Raw genomic sequence first — 10,956 nt, forward strand, 5'->3', positions numbered from 1 at the left:
TGATTGAACACCCCCCCCCCCGCATGCAAACAGTCCCCTCCCTGTCTCTGGAATTTGGAGTTGAACTACTTGGTTCCCGGTCCTGGGCAATAAAGGCACTTTGAAGACCAGCTCCTGTCTTCTGCTCTTCGCTCAAAGGACAAGAGGAGTCCCAACGGCGGGGGCGGGGGCTTGGTTCACTCCCGAAGCACCCCTCTGCAGCCTGACCCACAGGAGAGGGCAATCTGGTTGTGGCTGCCAAGTACCCGGAGCTCACCCCGCCTTGCGCCTTCGCTTGCTGTGGGTCACTGTGATGCAGCGTGGCAGTTTTTGTCTTCTCAAAAGGAAAGAGGGTCTTTCCTCCATGGATCCTGGGCTGGTGTTTGGAAGATTGGGGGGGGGGGTTAGGGGGGGCAAAAGCCCTAGTTAGGGGGTGCCAAGTCCCTCTCTGGCTCCTGTCGCCCTCACCACTTGCAAAGATCTGTGTGGGAACCTGGCAGTGCCACAACCGAGGCTCTGGTGGGGGGTTCCTACAGACTGAGCTGGATGTTTATGGTTGGAAAGAGGCCGGCAGGGCTGGACACGAAGAGGGCCAACCCTGGGGCTGCCCTTCAAGAGAACCTGGAACCTGCATCGACCTAGAAGGCGGGGGGCGGGTGGGCGGGTCTGACAGTCTGTTGTCAGGGGCCAGCCCCCGGGAACGTGCATGGTCCGTTTTGAAAGTGCTATTCTATTTTTAGTTTTACCTGGGGATGGATTGAATTTATTGCGTCGCAAGGGAAGGTGAGAGAGGAGTGTTTTAATAAATACCCTCCCCCCCCATGCCCACTTGGCATAAAAGGCAGTGCCCCCCACCCCACCCCTGGTACAGAGGTGTGCCAACCAGGTGCTAAGACATGGCTCTGTGAGTCGCAGCGTGAACTGTCTTTGCACTGGTGGCAGCAAGCATTGGAAGCTGGGCTCGAGCCAGATCACTGACAGAACCCAAGTGGTTAAAAACCAGACTCTTCCAGAACCTCCTTTCTGTGGAAACCAGGGGCAATCCTGAAGAGTTGCCCCTTCCAGTCTGGCCTGCCTGGAGCAGCAAGTAGTCCAAGAGAGGAGAGTAGGGAAGGGAGCCCCCTTCGGCTGCCTCTCCTGGCACAGCTGTGGACCAGGGTGTGTGTGTGAGGGGACAGGAAGGGCCGGGAGCAGTGGAGGTTGAGGGCCGGAGGAGGAGAGCAGGCCCCGGACCTTCCTTCCTGGGTGTCCCCTCGTGCCCCTGGGCCAAGCCACAGAGGAGGGGGGCTTGTGGCAACTGACCGGTGCAAGGGCCCCCTCTAGAGGCCACTGTGGTACTGCAGGCCTGTTTCCCACCCACCCTGCAGTTCCCTTCCCCTGGACGTGGGCCTGGCTCTTCAAGTGTGGGCAGAGGGAGCTGGTGAATTCCTGGGGGTGAACTGGCCTCAAATTCCAGCCTCATTTATTTAGAATATTTCTCTGTTGCATCAGCAGTGGCCTCCTTCAGGCAACTGGCTATGAAAAACCGCACTATTAGAAAACAGAAACCCAAGCACTGGAATTCCATTTTGCGGAATTTTTAAACGGCTGCCCGCTGTTCTTGAGAGCCGCGTTGTGGCTGCAAGGGTGTGTGTGTGAGGGGGGGTGTATGTATACTGTCCCACCCACCGGACCCTGTTGTCTACCTCCTCCCCTCATCGCCCAGCAACCAGGCCGGGTTCTGGAACCGATGGGCAGCGTGGTGTGGGCAGTGTGGCCCCGGGGGACTGAGAGCGCTACAGGCCTTGAGACGCGTGGGCCCTTGGGGTGGCTCGGCGTGCTGTTGCGGACGTCAGAGAGGCCTGTGGGGGATGCCGTCGGAGGCCTCCCTGCTGTGCTATGCCTACTGGGTGGCCCTCCCGGCCCTGGCCCTCCTCCTCCTCGCCTCGGCCCTCCTCTTGGTCAAATGCGTGCTCCGGCCACAGGTCAGTCCACACGGCGGCCAGGCGGCCAAGTCACGGGTCCCATGGGGCGGGGGGGGGGCTGCAGCACGCGGCCAAACGGCTTCGGGGGAGGTTAACCCATGGCTAAGGAGAGTACTGAGCGTGCCTGTTCAGAGGCACCGCTGGCATGGCTACCAAACGTGGCCCCAGGTCTGAGCCGCACCTCGGGACAAAAAAGGGCCCCCCGCTGCTCTGGCCCCGCAGCGCCAGAAGGAGGGCCATGTGGTAGGAAGCAACCCCCATGAGCAGGGCCCATCGCTAGGAAGAGGCATTGGCCATTCGTTGGAAACCTCAGGTGGGGCTCGTGGAACTCCTTGCCTCATTTTGTTTCGTCTCCCAAAGCAGCCTTTGTTTTTTTTTTGGGGGGGGATAATATCCCTGATGTCTCTGAGCGACCGCCAGGGCTATTTTTGGGCAGGAACGCACAGGAACAGAGTTCCAGCTGGTTTCCAAGTTGGCCACACCCAACAGCAGGAACTCATTCGGATTGGCTACCTTAGGGGTGTGTGGCCTAACATGCAAAGGAGTTCCTGCTGCAAAAAAAACCCCTCTGGGTTTGGACAACAAACAAGGCAAACAGAATAAGAAGCAAGAGGTGGGTGTGGCTGGATGACCACACTTCTGGTAACATGGGGGTGTGGCCTAATATGCCAATGATATGTGCTGTCAGGGGTGTGGCCTAATATGGTAATGAGTTCCTGCTGTTGGGTGTGGCCTATTATGCTAATGAGTTCCTGCTGGGCTTTTTCTACAAAAAGAGCCCTGGCGACCGCTAAACGTGTCGGGGCAGCGCAAGGCTCAACTTCCCTCCGGCTCCTTCTCCACAGCCGAGCGTCACGAAACCCTCCCGGCAAGGTGACCCCGAAGCGGCGCTGGTGGACGCCCTGCACCTCCTGGACGCCATGATGGAGAAGCTCTGGCGCCGCCTGCAGCAGCTGGAGAGGAGGCGGGGGGAGCGCCAGAGCCCAGGCTGGAGCTGAGAGAGGGGGGCCCTGGCTGGTCGCACCCCCCCCCACTCCAGAGATTAAGTAATAATTAAAAAATGTTCCTGGTGGAGAGGAGGCTCCTGGCCTGGCTGCCTTTCCCTTGTGACCTGCCCCTCTCCTCCTCCAGCTATGGGGCTTGGGGGGTTAGGGCTGTCGGGGCAGAAGCTGGTGGCAGTTCAGGCCACACGTCTCAAAAAGGGCCTGGCCCACGGGCTCTGAGGACAGCAAAACCCCAAACCATTAAGAAGAGAGGAAGAAGAGATTGGATTCATACCCCCCGCCCTCCACTCGGAGTCTCAGAGCGGCTTACAGACTCCTTTCCCTTCCCCTCCCCACAGCAGACACCCTGTCAGGTAGGCGGGGCTGAGAGAGCTCTCTTGAGGACTGCTCTTGGGAGAACAGCTCTGACAGAACTTGTGGCTTGCCCAAGGTCATCCAGCAGGTGCAAGTGGAGGAGTGGGGAATCAGATCTCCCAGATTAGAGCCCGCACACAGCAGAAGCCTGTGAAGACCTGGCGAGAGAGCACTCTTCATTCACGAGCACCCTGGGTCAGTCGAGAAAGGCCTGCTTCACACAACCACGGGACTCTGCTGCCACAGGTGGCTTGGATGAGACGAGAGACGTTTGTGGAGGAGGAGTGGTCCACCCGTCACACTGAGTCCAGTAGCCCGAGGTGGGGGGGGGTTGCCTTCAGGAATTGCTGGAGGGCATTTTGGAGGCCTCTGGCGAGTTGGCCACCGCCCGGGAGGGTTCTGGTTCGGCTGGGCTCTCGGGTGTGGAGGGGGGTGGGGATATCTGTGTGGGCAGGGGAGAATTCTGTGAGGGGCACCGGAGAGCAGGCCAGCCCCTCCTGCTCCAACCCGCAGAGGCGGCCCCTTGGCAGAGGGTGGGCCGGGGCACCCGGGAGACTCTTCCAGCTGCAAGGATTTCGCGGGCACGGCATTCCAACAGCCAAACTTTATTCCCCAGGAAAAGACCCCCCCCTTCTCACAAGGGCAAAAAACAAGCAAGGACACCACAAAAGACCTGGGCAGGAGGCCCCAATCAAATCTCTTTGCAGCAACCCCTTAACACACACACTCACCAAAAAAAACAGGCAGGCTGGTTTCCAGCGGACCCCTTCCCCCCAAAAAAAGACACCAGCCCACGCACACACCTCCACCCACACACCTCCACCACCACCCTGCCCCCTTCTTCCTCTGCGCCAGACGAAGCTGCCTCCGTGCATGCCAACAGCTCCAGGACAGCAGCTTCCCCTCCCCTCTCAAGTGCAGACACAGACCTGTGCCACGGAACCCCACCCCCCCCAAAAAAAAACCCAGAAGGGGGAGCACAAACCCCCCCAATCAGCCAGCACAGCCCTGCTGTTTCACGTTCCATTCCAGTTGCAGCCGGGGCCTAGGAGCACGGAGCTGGGGAGGCACCCGTTTCCCCACATGCCAGGGCTTCTGGGGCTGGGCAGGCGCTGGCATCGTCTCCCGCACTGGCAGGCAGCGCCAGCAGAGCCGAGACCGCCCTGCACTCCGGATCCGAGAGCCAGCGGTGGCCAGCGGCAGCAGCCGGGCGGGGGCACATGATGGGGGCTGGCGTGTTGAGCGGCAGCCCGCGGAGAACCTGGGAGGAGGAGAAGGCGGCGGCGTCAGGGCAGGGAGCCACGGAGGGCCCGAGAAGGGCCTGCTGCAGGAGAGCCCTGGAGCCAGAGGGGGCTGCTAGCAGATCCTCTGAAGGGGCCTCGGACAGAGCCAGACCCTCCCTGCGTCAAGCGGAAGCCCTTCTTCGAGCCGGGGACGGACTTCCCAGGGGCGGCAGAGCAGATGTCTCACCACTGGGACAGCGTCAGGAAAACACACAGACTTGTGCCACCGCACCACAACCCCACAGAAGTCCTCCTCTGCCTCCCTACTCACCATAAGCACAACTAAAAGTGCGAGAGAGAGGAAGAGGAGGAGGAGATTGGATTTGTATCCTGCCCTTCACTACCCGAATACAAACTCCTTTCACTTCCTCTCCTCTGTGAGGGAGGTGGGGCCGATAGAGCTCTTTCGAGGACTGCTCCTGAGAGAACAGCTCTGAGGGAGCTTGTGACTGACCCAAGGTCACACCAGCAGCTGCAAGTGGAGGCGTGCGGAATCAAACCCAGTTCTCCCAAATTAGAGTCTATGTTCTGAACCACTGTACCAAGCTGGCTCTCCTGCCTCATGGTTTTAAAAGGATTTCCCCTCCTCACTCCGGGTGGATTAAGGCTCCTGGTCCCCCCAGTGGTGTCTTGGAGCCGCCCCCCTCGATGGAGATGTGGCAGGGGAGGGTGGGCGAAGGCACCTACTTCTTGGGAGGAGGCAGAGAGGCAGTTGTAGATCCGGTATCCTGGGGGCAGTGTTGGGTCTGTGTAGAAGAAGCCACTGCAGTCCACCAAGGGAAGGGGGCCTGGAGAGAGGGGGGGGCAGGCGGGCTCAGCAGCTGCATGGCGGGGCGGGGCGGGGCATGCACCATGGGACGCTGACACCTCCCCAGCCCGGCTTACCTCCACTGGGCCGGGGCACCATCCGATCTCCAGGGGCAGGCAGGCAGGCAGGGCTGCAGGCGGAGACGGCGGCAAAGAAGGCCTGGAAGGAGGGGTGGGAGAGAGTCCGGGGGGAGGCGGCCGCCTGCAAGGGACCAAGCCAGACAGAAAGGGGTGGGGGCGGGCGGACGGGCACCCCCGGGCATGTTGCACCCTCTCAACTTCACACATGCACCCCCTAAGATTCTGAGGGCAACGGCTGGGTGGCACGTGCGTGCGTGTGTGTGTGTGAGTCTTCCTCTCTCCACAACAGACACCCTGTGAGGTAGGCAGGGCTCAGAGAGCTCTGACAGAAACTGCTCTTTTTAAAGAACAGCTCTTGTCACAACTACGGCTTGCCCAAGGTCATCCAGCAGCTGCAAGTGGAGGAGTGGGGAATCAAACCCGGTTCTCCCAGATTAGAGTCCGCACACTTGACCACGACACCAAACTGGCTCAAGAAAAAGAGATTGGATTTATACCCCACCCTTCACTACTCAAAGGAGTCTCAGGGCAGCTTACAACCTCCTTTCCTTTCCCCTCCCCACAACAGACACCCTGTGAGGTAGGTGGGGCTGAGAGAGCTCTTTCGTGGACTGCTCCTGAGAGAACAGCTCTGAGAGAACTGTGACTGAGCCAAGGTCACACCAGCAGCTGCATGTGGAGGAGTGGGGACTCAAACCCGGTTCTCCCAGATTAGAGTCCGCACTCTTAACCACTACACCAAACAAGACCCCTTCCCACCTTATAACTAATGCTCCCTCTAAGCTGTGGAGTCTTGTGAACAAAAATTCTACTTTGTGAGCTCCTGGCATTAAAGTCGTGAGCAGGTGATTTGGCTACTGCATAAACCAGTTTGCCCTGGAGCCATCATTCCTGAGCTTAAACAAAAATGTGTGAGCCAGAGGCTAAAAAACTGTGAGCTAGCTCACACTAACTCAGAGGGAACACTGCTTATAACCTGGGGAGGGGGAGAAACTGAGGCAGAAGGAAAGAGAGAGGCCCAAGGCCCAAAGACAAGTCCCTGGATGATGATGAAGAAGAGCTGGTTTTATGCCCTGCTCTTCACTACCCGAAAGGAGTCTCAGAGCGGCCTACAATCTCCTTCCCTTCCTCTCCCCACAACAGACATCCTGTGAGGCAGGTGGGGCCAAGTGTGAGAACTGTGACTGACCCGAGGTCACCCAGCGGCAGGCTTCATGTGGAGGAGGAGTGGGGAATCAAACCCCGTTCTCTAGATTAACCACTACACCACACTGAGGCGGGACTCGCGCCCAGAAGAAAAGCCAAACAGGAGTCCTGGTAACTGTGTCTAAACCCTCCGAGTGACAAGCACAGTCCACGTTCCTGGTAGGCTTTCAAAGACCTGCTCGAGGAAGGAGGAGTCATCTGAGGGGTCTACTCTGCAGGAAGGGGAAAACTGCCCTGAAATGGGGGGGGGGGGCACGGTGGCGATACGGATCCTCCCCAGAAAGGAAGGGGGAGCTTAAGAATGTCATGTTTTCTGGGTGTGTGTGTTTGTGGGGGGGTCACTCGGATGGGTAAAAACATCAGTCCAGGGGATACCTCCCCCCCCCGAATCAGGGTATTTGCAGGCGCTTTGTTGAGGCCCAGGGCCCCACAATCCCCCTCCCTTCCAAGGCAGCTCACTTACGCGTACCTGCTCCAGATGGCAATTGCTCTGGCAGATGGCTCCTGTGTCTCGCACCCAAGACCCAAGGTGGGGACCCCAAGGTGGGCTCCCTCTCCCCCAGGGATGGGCCTCTGCCCCACCGTCCCTTCTATGCCCTAAAAATAAAGACAGACAGTCACAGGCACAGACAAGATAATCGGGCCCAGGTTGGGGAACCCGGAAGACTCTATAGAGGAACTAATGAAGACCATACAAAATTATGGACAGGTTGCGGGACTAAAAATTAATTATAAAAAATCCAAAATCTTAACAAAGAACTGCTCCCAAAGTACGATAGATAAAATTCAGGAGATATCTAAGATGGAAATAGTTAAAAAAGTAAAATACTTGGGAATCAACATGACTAATAAATGTAATTCCTTGATTGAGGACAACTATACTAAGTTATTGAAAGAGATTAGGCCGGACCTACGGAAATGGGATGCTATCCCATTATCCTTTATGGGTAGGATAGCATTGGTCAAAATGAATGTACTACCTAGGTTTTTGTATCTGGCACAAAACATACCTGTGTTAAAAAAACAAAACTTTTTAAAAGATCTAAATAGAATCACGAGACAATTTATATGGCAGCATAAGAAATCCAGAATCAAATGGAAAGTGCTCCAAGATAGAAAAGAAAGGGGAGGAATAAGTGTTCCCAACTGGTACATATACTATCAAGCAGCTGCCTTAGTTTGGATAAAGGAATGGGTAAGTCTTGAAAATACAAGACTCCTAGTCCTAGAAGGTCACGATCTTTGTATGGGATGGCACGCTTATGTATGGTATGGGAAAGATAAGATACACTCATATTTTGGCAGACACATATTAAGAGGATCTCTAAATAAAATATGGACTAAAATTAAAGAGATCTGATACAGGAGAACTCCAAGATGGGTCGCACCATTGGAAGCATTTATCTTACCTTCAGTAACAACAATGAACTTAAGAGAAAGTTACCAAACACTACTAAACAAAAAGAATCAGTTGAAAACAGAAGAAAAATTGAGACAGGAAAACAACTTGTCATGGTGGGAGCAGATAACGTTAAGAGACAGATACAAAAAAGACATGTTAAGAGGTTTCGAAGACCAAAATAACGAGCTGGACGAAATATGGCTCTCCTCCAATGATAAACTAGTTCAGAAACTGTATAATCTGTTATTAACGGATTTCATGCAAGATGAGGATATTAAATCTGCAATGATCACCTGGATGAGAGACATAGGGAGACTAGATGAAGAACAATGGGCAAGTATATGGAAATCGGTAAAATACATGAAAGCGGTAGCATACAAAGAAAACGTGTATAAGATGTTTCACAGATGGCATTGGGCACCTGATAAGCTGGCCAAACGTTATAGGGGATACCCAGATAAATGTTGGAAATGTAAAGTCCATAAAGGAACTTTCTACCATATGTGGTGGGAATGCAACAAGATTCAAAAATTCTGGAGAATAGTCAGGGAAGCAATCCAAGAAAGTCTGGGAAAAAATGTGGCATGAAAACCAGAGATATATCTGCTAAATATGATCCCGAAAGGGTATAATGAACAGGATGCATATTTAATTAGCTATGTTATAACGGCTGCCAGATTGTTAATAGCTCGACAATGGAAAACGGACAGCGTACCTACCAGGGAAGATTTGTTAATTAAAGTACTAGAACTAGCCAGAATGGATGATTTAAGGTTGCAAAACAAAAGTGAGAAGGTACATAAAAGGAGATGGAAGAATGTATATAAGTGGATAGAAGAGCAGTTAGAAATATAATAGAAAAGTTCTACCACAGACTGGTATTATGAATGTAATATTACCAACTAGATACTTAATCAACTGAAAGAAGGACTCTGATATGTAATGTAACAAAAGTTGATGAAATGCAATGATGTGTTATATTCTTTTTTTAAAAAATAAAAAATTTATACACCGAAGATAATCGGGCCCAGCGGCCCAAGCAGGGAGAGACGGGGAAACACCAGTGCCAGGTAGCCCCGTCATAGAACTGGAATGTGGAGGGGTGCACAGCCGCCTCCTCGTTCCCAGCTCATCCCCGTCTACCTTCTGGCTGCTATCTCTGGCCTGACCTTGCTATCGTTCTCCAGCTGCAAATTAACTTGCCTGGGAGAGTTAACAGCTTATGCGCTTAGCTGCTTGCTTGCTTCTTGCTGCCCGCACGCGCGAAATATACTTATTGGCTTGGGCTCATGGGGGGGGGGGGAGTTTGATTACACTATAAGTCAGTGGCCATCATATTGCAGATCATTCCTGACACAAGCTGTATACCCATTCTTTAGTACCGGACTACCAATAAAACACTTATCTTCTTAAGAAGCCTTGCGTGTGGTGTGAACTGACTAAGGAGCCTGACAACCAGAACGGCTGAGCCAAAGTAAATGAGGAAGGAAGACTACCCCACCCCACCCCAGACAGCCCCGTCTGTCCAGCCCACCCTGCTGCACTGGAGTTCAGCTCCCAAACCTTCACTGAGAGCAAAGAAAGACACCCCAATACAAAAAATGAGTCTCTGAGCATGTGCAGAGTTCACCACTTCTAGCCCACGCACACTTGGCTGTTGAACGGAGTGGCACCCAGGCCCAGCTGAGCCCCACTTTCTGTGTTTCAGAAGCCGGCCTCTGGACCCCTCCTCCCTCCCATCCCCCAGGCCTACCTGCGCAGTGCGGAGAATGGCCCGTACCCTGCAAGTCATAGGGGGCACAAAGCCTCCGTCGACAGCCCCGGTCTTCGCGTGGGCGCCACTGCGACGGGTGATGAATGGGTGGGTCCCGGCACCTGTGAAGAAGCGGGGACAGCCAATGTGATAAGCAGTTCGCATTCCCTGATCCAGAAAGAGGATTCCGAGGGGCCTGGGGGGGGGTCCATTGAGTCTGGCATCCCGTGCCACACAGTGGCCAACTGGGCAGGGAGGCCGAGGCCTTCACAAGAACCTCAGAAGAGCCCTGCTGGGCCAGACCAGGGAGGTTCCATTCCAGTCCAGCCTCCCGTCTCACCCAGGGGCCAGCCAGTTCCTCTGCAGGGCCAACCACAGGGCACAGGAGCCGAGGCCTTCCCCTGATGCTGCCTCCTGGCTGTTGGGTTCAGAGGTTTTATGCCCCTGAATTTGGAGGTTCCCCTCAGTCAACGTGGCTAGCAGCCAGTGATAGACTTATCCTCCACGAACCTGTCCAATCCCCTTTTAAAGCCACCTATGCCTGCGGCCATCACCACATCCTCTGGCATCGGAATTCCACATTTTAATTGCTCCTCATTTTTAATAATGATGATGATGATGATGATGATACTTTCAATTTATTAATCGCTTTCCCCAGTGGGTTCAAAGCGATGTACAGTTACATATTTTAGACAGGGGACTAACAATGTTCATAGGGGATAGGGAAGACAACATATATTAAGAAATATTTTCATTTGTCTGTCCTGAACCTACTACTGCCCGTCAGCTTCACTGGATGCCTTTGAGTTCTAGTATCTTGGGAGAGGGAGGAGCATTTCTCTTTGTCGGCTCTCTCCGCCCCACGCACAGTTTTATAAACCTCTATCATGTGCCCCCTTATCCCTCTCTTCTCTCAGCTGAGAAGTCCCGGAAGACTCTCCAGCCTTCCCTCTTGGGGAAGGGGGTCCAGCCCCCCAATCCTCTCGGTCGCCCTCCTCTGCACTCTCCCCAGCGCTGCACTGTCCTTTTGGAGATACGGTGACCAGGACTGTACACAGGATTCCAAGAGAGGCCGCCCCATAGAGCTATAGGGGGGGGGGGGAGTACAATCTCCGCGGCGCAA

This window comes from Gekko japonicus, unplaced genomic scaffold (genome assembly GCF_001447785.1).
Source record: "Gekko japonicus isolate JY-2015 unplaced genomic scaffold, Gekko_japonicus_V1.1 scaffold761, whole genome shotgun sequence".
NCBI lineage: Eukaryota > Metazoa > Chordata > Lepidosauria > Squamata > Gekkonidae > Gekko > Gekko japonicus.